Below are 9,476 nucleotides of genomic sequence, written 5' to 3'. Positions count from 1 at the left end.
CTTGAAAGACGGCTTTCCGTAGGTAGTGAAAACGAACTAAAGCAAAATGGATTTATCTACATAAAATGTGAGTTGGTTGCACTTTTCCTCATGTATCATTTTTTAAAGAAATCAGTTTTTATGAGATGATCTAATGCAGAATTGAACTTTTATGGTATATTTGGATGCTGAGATTGCCTAAAGGTGGTAGCGTGGCCGAGCGGTCTAAGGCGCTGGTTGAAGGCACCAGTCTCTTCGGAATCGTGGGTTCGAATCCCACCGCTCCCATTCCTCTCTTTTCCTTAAGACAGGCATGAAAGACGACTTTCCGTAGGTAGGGAAAACGAACTAAAGAAACGTGGACCCATCTACATAAAATGTGAGTTGGTTGCACTTTTCCTCATGTATCTTTTTTTGAAGAAATCAGTTTTTATGCGATGTTCTAATGCAGAATTGAACTTTTATGGTATATTTGGATGCTGAGATTGCCTAAACGTGGTAGCGTGCCCGAGCGGTCTAAGGCGCTGGTTTAAGGCACCAGTCTCTTCGGAGGCGTGGGTTCGAATCCCACCGCTGCGATTCCTCTCTTTTGCTTAAGAGAGGCTTGAAAGACGGCTTTCCGTAGGTAGTGAAAACGAACTAAAGCAAAATGGATTTATCTACATAAAATGTGAGTTGGTTGCACTTTTCCTCATGTATCATTTTTTTAAGAAATCAGTTTTTATGCGATGTTCTAATGCAGAATTGAACTTTTATGGTATATTTGGATGCTGAGATTGCCTAAACGTGGTAGCGTGGCCGAACGGTCTAAGGCGCTGATTTAAGGCACCAGTCTCTTCGGAGGCGTGGGTTCGAATCCCACCGCTGCCATTCCTCTCTTTTGCTTAAGAGAGGCTTGAAAGACGGCTTTCCGTAGGTAGTGAAAACGAACTAAAGCAAAATGGATTTATCTGCATAAAATGTGAGTTGGTTGCACTTTTCCTCATGTATCATTTTTTTAAGAAATCAGTTTTTATGAGATGTTCTAAAGCAGAATTAAACTTTTATGGTATATTTGGATGCTGAGATTGCCTAAATGTGGTAGCGTGGCCGAGCGGTCTAAGGCGCTGGTTTAAGGCACCAGTCTCTTCGGAGGCGTGGGTTCGAATCCCACCGCTGCCATTCCTCTCTTTTGCTTAAGAGAGGCTTGAAAGATGGCTTTCCATAGGTAGTGAAAACGAACTAAAGCAAAATGGATTTATCTACATAAAATGTGAGTTGGTTGCACTTTTCCTCATGTATCATTTTTTTAAGAAATCAGTTTTTATGAGATGTTCTAATGCAGAATTAAACTTTTATGGTATATTTGGATGCTGAGATTGCCTAAACGTGGTAGCGTGGCCGAGCAGTCTAAGGCGCTGGTTTAAGGCGCCAGTCTCTTCGGAGGCGTGCGTTCGAATCCCACCGCTGCCATTCCTCTCTTTTGCTTAAGAGAGGCTTGAAAGACGGCTTTCCATATGTAGTGAAAACGAACTAAAGCAAAATGGATTTATCTACATAAAATGTGAGTTGGTTGCACTTTTCCTCATGTATCATTTTTTTAAGAAATCAGTTTTTATGAGATGTTCTAATGCAGAATTAAACTTTTAAGGTATATTTGGATGCTGAGATTGCCTAAACGTGGTAGCGTGGCCGAGCGGTCTAAGGCGCTGGTTTAAGGCACCAGTCTCTTCGGAGGCGTGGGTTCGAATCCCACCGCTGCCATTCCTCTCTTTTGCTTAAGAGAGGCTTGAAAGACGGCTTTCCGTAGGTAGTGAAAACGAACTAAAGCAAAATGGATTTATCTACATAAAATGTGAGTTGGTTGCACTTTTCCTCATGTATCATTTTTTAAAGAAATCAGTTTTTATGAGATGATCTAATGCAGAATTGAACTTTTATGGTATATTTGGATGCTGAGATTGCCTAAAGGTGGTAGCGTGGCCGAGCGGTCTATGGCGCTGGTTGAAGGCACCAGTCTCTTCGGAGGCGTGGGTTCGAATCCCACCGCTCCCATTCCTCTCTTTTCCTTAAGAGAGGCATGAAAGACGACTTTCCGTAGGTAGGGAAAACGAACTAAAGAAACGTGGACCCATCTACATAAAATGTGAGTTGGTTTGTCACTTTTCCTCATGTATCTTTTTTTGAAGAAATCAGTTTTTATGCGATGTTCTAATGCAGAATTGAACTTTTATGGTATATTTGGATGCTGAGATTGCCTAAACGTGGTAGCGTGGCCGAGCGGTCTAAGGCGCTGGTTTAAGGCACCAGTCTCTTCGGAGGCGTGGGTTCGAATCCCACCGCTGCCATTCCTCTCTTTTGCTTAAGAGAGGCTTGAAAGACGGCTTTCCGTAGGTAGTGAAAACGAACTAAAGCAAAATGGATTTATCTACATAAAATGTGAGTTGGTTGCACTTTTCCTCATGTATCATTTTTTAAAGAAATCAGTTTTTATGAGATGATCTAATGCAGAATTGAACTTTTATGGTATATTTGGATGCTGAGATTGCCTAAAGGTGGTAGCGTGGCCGAGCGGTCTATGGCGCTGGTTGAAGGCACCAGTCTCTTCGGAGGCGTGGGTTCGAATCCCACCGCTCCCATTCCTCTCTTTTCCTTAAGAGAGGCATGAAAGACGACTTTCCGTAGGTAGGGAAAACGAACTAAAGAAACGTGGACCCATCTACATAAAATGTGAGTTGGTTTGTCACTTTTCCTCATGTATCTTTTTTTGAAGAAATCAGTTTTTATGCGATGTTCTAATGCAGAATTGAACTTTTATGGTATATTTGGATGCTGAGATTGCCTAAACGTGGTAGCGTGCCCGAGCGGTCTAAGGCGCTGGTTTAAGGCACCAGTCTCTTCGGAGGCGTGGGTTCGAATCCCACCGCTGCGATTCCTCTCTTTTGCTTAAGAGAGGCTTGAAAGACGGCTTTCCGTAGGTAGTGAAAACGAACTAAAGCAAAATGGATTTATCTACATAAAATGTGAGTTGGTTGCACTTTTCCTCATGTATCATTTTTTTAAGAAATCAGTTTTTATGCGATGTTCTAATGCAGAATTGAACTTTTATGGTATATTTGGATGCTGAGATTGCCTAAACGTGGTAGCGTGGCCGAGCGGTCTAAGGCGCTGGTTTAAGGCACCAGTCTCTTCGGAGGCGTGGGTTCGAATCCCACCGCTGCGATTCCTCTCTTTTGCTTAAGAGAGGCTTGAAAGACGGCTTTCCGTAGGTAGTGAAAACGAACTAAAGCAAAATGGATTTATCTACATAAAATGTGAGTTGGTTGCACTTTTCCTCATGTATCATTTTTTTAAGAAATCAGTTTTTATGCTATGTTCTAATGCAGAATTGAACTTTTATGGTATATTTGGATGCTGAGATTGCCTAAAGGTGGTAGCGTGGCCGAGCGGTCTAAGGCGCTGGTTGAAGGCACCAGTCTCTTCGGAGGCGTGGGTTCGAATCCCACCGCTCCCATTCCTCTCTTTTCCTTAAGAGAGGCATGAAAGACGACTTTCCGTAGGTAGGGAAAACGAACTAAAGAAACGTGGACCCATCTACATAAAATGTGAGTTGGTTGCACTTTTCCTCATGTATCTTTTTTTTAAGAAATCAGTTTTTATGCGATGTTCTAATGCAGAATTGAACTTTTATGGTATATTTGGATGCTGAGATTGCCTAAACGTGGTAGCGTGCCCGAGCGGTCTAAGGCACCAGTCTCTTCGGAGGCGTGGGTTCGAATCCCACCGCTGCGATTCCTCTCTTTTGCTTAAGAGAGGCTTGAAAGACGGCTTTCCGTAGGTAGTGAAAACGAACTAAAGCAAAATGGATTTATCTACATAAAATGTGAGTTGGTTGCACTTTTCCTCATGTATCATTTTTTTAAGAAATCAGTTTTTATGCGATGTTCTAATGCAGAATTGAACTTTTATGGTATATTTGGATGCTGAGATTGCCTAAACGTGGTAGCGTGGCCGAGCGGTCTAAGGCGCTGGTTTAAGGCACCAGTCTCTTCGGAGGCGTGGGTTCGAATCCCACCGCTGCGATTCCTCTCTTTTGCTTAAGAGAGGCTTGAAAGACGGCTTTCCGTAGGTAGTGAAAACGAACTAAAGCAAAATGGATTTATCTACATAAAATGTGAGTTGGTTGCACTTTTCCTCATGTATCATTTTTTTAAGAAATCAGTTTTTATGCTATGTTCTAATGCAGAATTGAACTTTTATGGTATATTTGGATGCTGAGATTGCCTAAAGGTGGTAGCGTGGCCGAGCGGTCTAAGGCGCTGGTTGAAGGCACCAGTCTCTTCGGAGGCGTGGGTTCGAATCCCACCGCTCCCATTCCTCTCTTTTCCTTAAGAGAGGCATGAAAGACGACTTTCCGTAGGTAGTGAAAACGAACTAAAGCAAAATGGATTTATCTACATAAAATGTGAGTTGGTTGCACTTTTCCTCATGTATCATTTTTTTAAGAAATCAGTTTTTATGCTATGTTCTAATGCAGAATTGAACTTTTATGGTATATTTGGATGCTGAGATTGCCTAAACGTGGTAGCGTGGCCGAGCGGTCTAAGGCGCTGGTTTAAGGCACCAGTCTCTTCGGAGGCGTGGGTTCGAATCCCACCGCTGCCATTCCTCTCTTTTGCTTAAGAGAGGCTTGAAAGACGGCTTTCCGTAGGTAGTGAAAACGAACTAAAGCAAAATGGATTTATCTACATAAAATGTGAGTTGGTTGCACTTTTCCTCATGTATCATTTTTTAAAGAAATCAGTTTTTATGAGATGATCTAATACAGAATTAAACTTTTATGGTATATTTGGATGCTGAGATTGCCTAAACGTGGTAGCGTGGCCGAGCGATCTAAGGCGCTGGTTTAAGGCACCAGTCTCTTCGGAGGCGTGGGTTCGAATCCCACCGCTGCCATTCCTCTCTTTTGCTTAAGAGAGGCTTGAAAGACGGCTTTCCGTAGGTAGTGAAAACGAACTAAAGCAAAATGGATTTATCTACATAAAATGTGAGTTGGTTGCACTTTTCCTCATGTATCATTTTTTTAAGAAATCAGTTTTTATGCGATGTTCTAATGCAGAATTGAACTTTTATGGTATATTTGGATGCTGAGATTGCCTAAACGTGGTAGCGTGGCCGAGCGGTCTAAGGCGCTGGTTTAAGGCACCAGTCTCTTCGGAGGCGTGGGTTCGAATCCCACCGCTGCGATTCCTCTCTTTTGCTTAAGAGAGGCTTGAAAGACGGCTTTCCGTAGGTAGTGAAAACGAACTAAAGCAAAATGGATTTATCTACATAAAATGTGAGTTGGTTGCACTTTTCCTCATGTATCATTTTTTTAAGAAATCAGTTTTTATGCTATGTTCTAATGCAGAATTGAACTTTTATGGTATATTTGGATGCTGAGATTGCCTAAAGGTGGTAGCGTGGCCGAGCGGTCTAAGGCGCTGGTTGAAGGCACCAGTCTCTTCGGAGGCGTGGGTTCGAATCCCACCGCTCCCATTCCTCTCTTTTCCTTAAGAGAGGCATGAAAGACGACTTTCCGTAGGTAGGGAAAACGAACTAAAGAAACGTGGACCCATCTACATAAAATGTGAGTTGGTTGCACTTTTCCTCATGTATCTTTTTTTGAAGAAATCAGTTTTTATGCGATGTTCTAATGCAGAATTGAACTTTTATGGTATATTTGGATGCTGAGATTGCCTAAACGTGGTAGCGTGCCCGAGCGGTCTAAGGCGCTGGTTTAAGGCACCAGTCTCTTCGGAGGCGTGGGTTCGAATCCCACCGCTGCGATTCCTCTCTTTTGCTTAAGAGAGGCTTGAAAGACGGCTTTCCGTAGGTAGTGAAAACGAACTAAAGCAAAATGGATTTATCTACATAAAATGTGAGTTGGTTGCACTTTTCCTCATGTATCATTTTTTTAAGAAATCAGTTTTTATGCGATGTTCTAATGCAGAATTGAACTTTTATGGTATATTTGGATGCTGAGATTGCCTAAACGTGGTAGCGTGGCCGAGCGGTCTAAGGCGCTGGTTTAAGGCACCAGTCTCTTCGGAGGCGTGGGTTCGAATCCCACCGCTGCGATTCCTCTCTTTTGCTTAAGAGAGGCTTGAAAGACGGCTTTCCGTAGGTAGTGAAAACGAACTAAAGCAAAATGGATTTATCTACATAAAATGTGAGTTGGTTGCACTTTTCCTCATGTATCATTTTTTTAAGAAATCAGTTTTTATGCTATGTTCTAATGCAGAATTGAACTTTTATGGTATATTTGGATGCTGAGATTGCCTAAACGTGGTAGCGTGGCCGAGCGGTCTAAGGCGCTGGTTTAAGGCACCAGTCTCTTCGGAGGCGTGGGTTCGAATCCCACCGCTGCCATTCCTCTCTTTTGCTTAAGAGAGGCTTGAAAGACGGCTTTCCGTAGGTAGTGAAAACGAACTAAAGCAAAATGGATTTATCTACATAAAATGTGAGTTGGTTGCACTTTTCCTCATGTATCATTTTTTAAAGAAATCAATTTTTATGAGATGATCTAATACAGAATTAAACTTTTATGGTATATTTGGATGCTGAGATTGCCTAAACGTGGTAGCGTGGCCGAGCGATCTAAGGCGCTGGTTTAAGGCACCAGTCTCTTCGGAGGCGTGGGTTCGAATCCCACCGCTGCCATTCCTCTCTTTTGCTTAAGAGAGGCTTGAAAGACGGCTTTCCGTAGGTAGTGAAAACGAACTAAAGCAAAATGGATTTATCTACATAAAATGTGAGTTGGTTGCACTTTTCCTCATTTATCATTTTTTAAAGAAATCAGTTTTTATGAGATGATCTAATGCAGAATTGAACTTTTATGGTATATTTGGATGCTGAGATTGCCTAAAGGTGGTAGCGTGGCCGAGCGGTCTAAGGCGCTGGTTGAAGGCACCAGTCTCTTCGGAGGCGTGGGTTCGAATCCCACCGCTCCCATTCCTCTCTTTTCCTTAAGAGAGGCATGAAAGACGACTTTCCGTAGGTAGGGAAAACGAACTAAAGAAACGTGGACCCATCTACATAAAATGTGAGTTGGTTGCACTTTTCCTCATGTATCTTTTTTTGAAGAAATCAGTTTTTATGCGATGTTCTAATGCAGAATTGAACTTTTATGGTATATTTGGATGCTGAGATTGCCTAAACGTGGTAGCGTGCCCGAGCGGTCTAAGGCGCTGGTTTAAGGCACCAGTCTCTTCGGAGGCGTGGGTTCGAATCCCACCGCTGCGATTCCTCTCTTTTGCTTAAGAGAGGCTTGAAAGACGGCTTTCCGTAGGTAGTGAAAACGAACTAAAGCAAAATGGATTTATCTACATAAAATGTGAGTTGGTTGCACTTTTCCTCATGTATCATTTTTTTAAGAAATCAGTTTTTATGCGATGTTCTAATGCAGAATTGAACTTTTATGGTATATTTGGATGCTGAGATTGCCTAAACGTGGTAGCGTGGCCGAGCGGTCTAAGGCGCTGGTTTAAGGCACCAGTCTCTTCGGAGGCGTGGGTTCGAATCCCACCGCTGCGATTCCTCTCTTTTGCTTAAGAGAGGCTTGAAAGACGGCTTTCCGTAGGTAGTGAAAACGAACTAAAGCAAAATGGATTTATCTACATAAAATGTGAGTTGGTTGCACTTTTCCTCATGTATCATTTTTTTAAGAAATCAGTTTTTATGCGATGTTCTAATGCAGAATTGAACTTTTATGGTATATTTGGATGCTGAGATTGCCTAAACGTGGTAGCGTGGCCGAGCGGTCTAAGGCGCTGGTTTAAGGCACCAGTCTCTTCGCAGGCGTGGGTTCGAATCCCACCGCTGCCATTCCTCTCTTTTGCTTAAGAGAGGCTTGAAAGACGGCTTTCCGTAGGTAGTGAAAACGAACTAAAGCAAAATGGATTTATCTACATAAAATGTGAGTTGGTTGCACTTTTCCTCATGTATCATTTTTTAAAGAAATCAGTTTTTATGAGATGATCTAATGCAGAATTGAACTTTTATGGTATATTTGGATGCTGAGATTGCCTAAAGGTGGTAGCGTGGCCGAGCGGTCTAAGGCGCTGGTTGAAGGCACCAGTCTCTTCGGAATCGTGGGTTCGAATCCCACCGCTCCCATTCCTCTCTTTTCCTTAAGACAGGCATGAAAGACGACTTTCCGTAGGTAGGGAAAACGAACTAAAGAAACGTGGACCCATCTACATAAAATGTGAGTTGGTTGCACTTTTCCTCATGTATCTATTTTTGAAGAAATCAGTTTTTATGCGATGTTCTAATGCAGAATTGAACTTTTATGGTATATTTGGATGCTGAGATTGCCTAAACGTGGTAGCGTGCCCGAGCGGTCTAAGGCGCTGGTTTAAGGCACCAGTCTCTTCGGAGGCGTGGGTTCGAATCCCACCGCTGCCATTCCTCTCTTTTGCTTAAGAGAGGCTTGAAAGACGGCTTTCCGTAGGTAGTGAAAACGAACTAAAGCAAAATGGATTTATCTACATAAAATGTGAGTTGGTTGCACTTTTCCTCATGTATCATTTTTTTAAGAAATCAGTTTTTATGCGATGTTCTAATGCAGAATTGAACTTTTATGGTATATTTGGATGCTGAGATTGCCTAAACGTGGTAGCGTGGCCGAGCGGTCTAAGGCGCTGGTTTAAGGCACCAGTCTCTTCGGAGGCGTGGGTTCGAATCCCACCGCTGCCATTCCTCTCTTTTGCTTAAGAGAGGCTTGAAAGACGGCTTTCCGTAGGTAGTGAAAACGAACTAAAGCAAAATGGATTTATCTACATAAAATGTGAGTTGGTTGCACTTTTCCTCATTTATCATTTTTTAAAGAAATCAGTTTTTATGAGATGATCTAATGCAGAATTGAACTTTTATGGTATATTTGGATGCTGAGATTGCCTAAAGGTGGTAGCGTGGCCGAGCGGTCTAAGGCGCTGGTTGAAGGCACCAGTCTCTTCGGAGGCGTGGGTTCGAATCCCACCGCTCCCATTCCTCTCTTTTCCTTAAGAGAGGCATGAAAGACGACTTTCCGTAGGTAGGGAAAACGAACTAAAGAAACGTGGACCCATCTACATAAAATGTGAGTTGGTTGCACTTTTCCTCATGTATCTTTTTTTGAAGAAATCAGTTTTTATGCGATGTTCTAATGCAGAATTGAACTTTTATGGTATATTTGGATGCTGAGATTGCCTAAACGTGGTAGCGTGCCCGAGCGGTCTAAGGCGCTGGTTTAAGGCACCAGTCTCTTCGGAGGCGTGGGTTCGAATCCCACCGCTGCGATTCCTCTCTTTTGCTTAAGAGAGGCTTGAAAGACGGCTTTCCGTAGGTAGTGAAAACGAACTAAAGCAAAATGGATTTATCTACATAAAATGTGAGTTGGTTGCACTTTTCCTCATGTATCATTTTTTTAAGAAATCAGTTTTTATGCGATGTTCTAATGCAGAATTGAACTTTTATGGTATATTTGGATGCTGAGA

General features: G+C 42.5%; 21 non-coding genes across 21 annotated transcripts; all 21 read left to right on the top strand.

Annotated features, from left to right (window-relative positions):
- Window positions 1–767: 767 nt before the first annotated feature.
- Window positions 768–849, top strand: Trnal-aag (transfer RNA leucine (anticodon AAG)). Its single transcript has one exon. It is a non-coding gene; the product is annotated as a tRNA-Leu (tRNA).
- A 209-nt stretch (window positions 850–1,058) lies between these two features.
- Window positions 1,059–1,140, top strand: Trnal-aag (transfer RNA leucine (anticodon AAG)). Its single transcript has one exon. It is a non-coding gene; the product is annotated as a tRNA-Leu (tRNA).
- Window positions 1,141–1,640: 500 nt separating this feature from the next.
- Window positions 1,641–1,722, top strand: Trnal-aag (transfer RNA leucine (anticodon AAG)). Its single transcript has one exon. It is a non-coding gene; the product is annotated as a tRNA-Leu (tRNA).
- Window positions 1,723–2,224: 502 nt separating this feature from the next.
- On the top strand, window positions 2,225–2,306 carry Trnal-aag (transfer RNA leucine (anticodon AAG)). The gene has a single exon. It is a non-coding gene; the product is annotated as a tRNA-Leu (tRNA).
- Window positions 2,307–3,099: 793 nt separating this feature from the next.
- Trnal-aag (transfer RNA leucine (anticodon AAG)) lies at window positions 3,100–3,181 on the top strand. Its single transcript has one exon. It is a non-coding gene; the product is annotated as a tRNA-Leu (tRNA).
- A 209-nt stretch (window positions 3,182–3,390) lies between these two features.
- Window positions 3,391–3,472, top strand: Trnal-aag (transfer RNA leucine (anticodon AAG)). Its single transcript has one exon. It is a non-coding gene; the product is annotated as a tRNA-Leu (tRNA).
- A 487-nt stretch (window positions 3,473–3,959) lies between these two features.
- Trnal-aag (transfer RNA leucine (anticodon AAG)) lies at window positions 3,960–4,041 on the top strand. The gene has a single exon. It is a non-coding gene; the product is annotated as a tRNA-Leu (tRNA).
- A 209-nt stretch (window positions 4,042–4,250) lies between these two features.
- On the top strand, window positions 4,251–4,332 carry Trnal-aag (transfer RNA leucine (anticodon AAG)). The gene has a single exon. It is a non-coding gene; the product is annotated as a tRNA-Leu (tRNA).
- A 209-nt stretch (window positions 4,333–4,541) lies between these two features.
- Trnal-aag (transfer RNA leucine (anticodon AAG)) lies at window positions 4,542–4,623 on the top strand. Its single transcript has one exon. It is a non-coding gene; the product is annotated as a tRNA-Leu (tRNA).
- Window positions 4,624–4,832: 209 nt separating this feature from the next.
- Trnal-aag (transfer RNA leucine (anticodon AAG)) lies at window positions 4,833–4,914 on the top strand. Its single transcript has one exon. It is a non-coding gene; the product is annotated as a tRNA-Leu (tRNA).
- A 209-nt stretch (window positions 4,915–5,123) lies between these two features.
- Window positions 5,124–5,205, top strand: Trnal-aag (transfer RNA leucine (anticodon AAG)). The gene has a single exon. It is a non-coding gene; the product is annotated as a tRNA-Leu (tRNA).
- A 209-nt stretch (window positions 5,206–5,414) lies between these two features.
- Trnal-aag (transfer RNA leucine (anticodon AAG)) lies at window positions 5,415–5,496 on the top strand. Its single transcript has one exon. It is a non-coding gene; the product is annotated as a tRNA-Leu (tRNA).
- A 500-nt stretch (window positions 5,497–5,996) lies between these two features.
- Trnal-aag (transfer RNA leucine (anticodon AAG)) lies at window positions 5,997–6,078 on the top strand. The gene has a single exon. It is a non-coding gene; the product is annotated as a tRNA-Leu (tRNA).
- A 209-nt stretch (window positions 6,079–6,287) lies between these two features.
- Window positions 6,288–6,369, top strand: Trnal-aag (transfer RNA leucine (anticodon AAG)). Its single transcript has one exon. It is a non-coding gene; the product is annotated as a tRNA-Leu (tRNA).
- A 209-nt stretch (window positions 6,370–6,578) lies between these two features.
- Trnal-aag (transfer RNA leucine (anticodon AAG)) lies at window positions 6,579–6,660 on the top strand. Its single transcript has one exon. It is a non-coding gene; the product is annotated as a tRNA-Leu (tRNA).
- Window positions 6,661–6,869: 209 nt separating this feature from the next.
- On the top strand, window positions 6,870–6,951 carry Trnal-aag (transfer RNA leucine (anticodon AAG)). Its single transcript has one exon. It is a non-coding gene; the product is annotated as a tRNA-Leu (tRNA).
- Window positions 6,952–7,451: 500 nt separating this feature from the next.
- Window positions 7,452–7,533, top strand: Trnal-aag (transfer RNA leucine (anticodon AAG)). The gene has a single exon. It is a non-coding gene; the product is annotated as a tRNA-Leu (tRNA).
- Window positions 7,534–7,742: 209 nt separating this feature from the next.
- On the top strand, window positions 7,743–7,824 carry Trnal-aag (transfer RNA leucine (anticodon AAG)). Its single transcript has one exon. It is a non-coding gene; the product is annotated as a tRNA-Leu (tRNA).
- Window positions 7,825–8,324: 500 nt separating this feature from the next.
- Window positions 8,325–8,406, top strand: Trnal-aag (transfer RNA leucine (anticodon AAG)). The gene has a single exon. It is a non-coding gene; the product is annotated as a tRNA-Leu (tRNA).
- A 209-nt stretch (window positions 8,407–8,615) lies between these two features.
- Trnal-aag (transfer RNA leucine (anticodon AAG)) lies at window positions 8,616–8,697 on the top strand. Its single transcript has one exon. It is a non-coding gene; the product is annotated as a tRNA-Leu (tRNA).
- Window positions 8,698–8,906: 209 nt separating this feature from the next.
- Trnal-aag (transfer RNA leucine (anticodon AAG)) lies at window positions 8,907–8,988 on the top strand. Its single transcript has one exon. It is a non-coding gene; the product is annotated as a tRNA-Leu (tRNA).
- Window positions 8,989–9,476: the final 488 nt, after the last annotated feature.

The sequence above is a fragment of the Argiope bruennichi genome, chromosome 3 (assembly GCF_947563725.1).
Source record: "Argiope bruennichi chromosome 3, qqArgBrue1.1, whole genome shotgun sequence".
NCBI classification, from domain to species: domain Eukaryota; kingdom Metazoa; phylum Arthropoda; class Arachnida; order Araneae; family Araneidae; genus Argiope; species Argiope bruennichi.
Note: the sequence above shows the minus strand (reverse complement) of the source record. Positions and strands in the feature narration are given on the sequence as shown.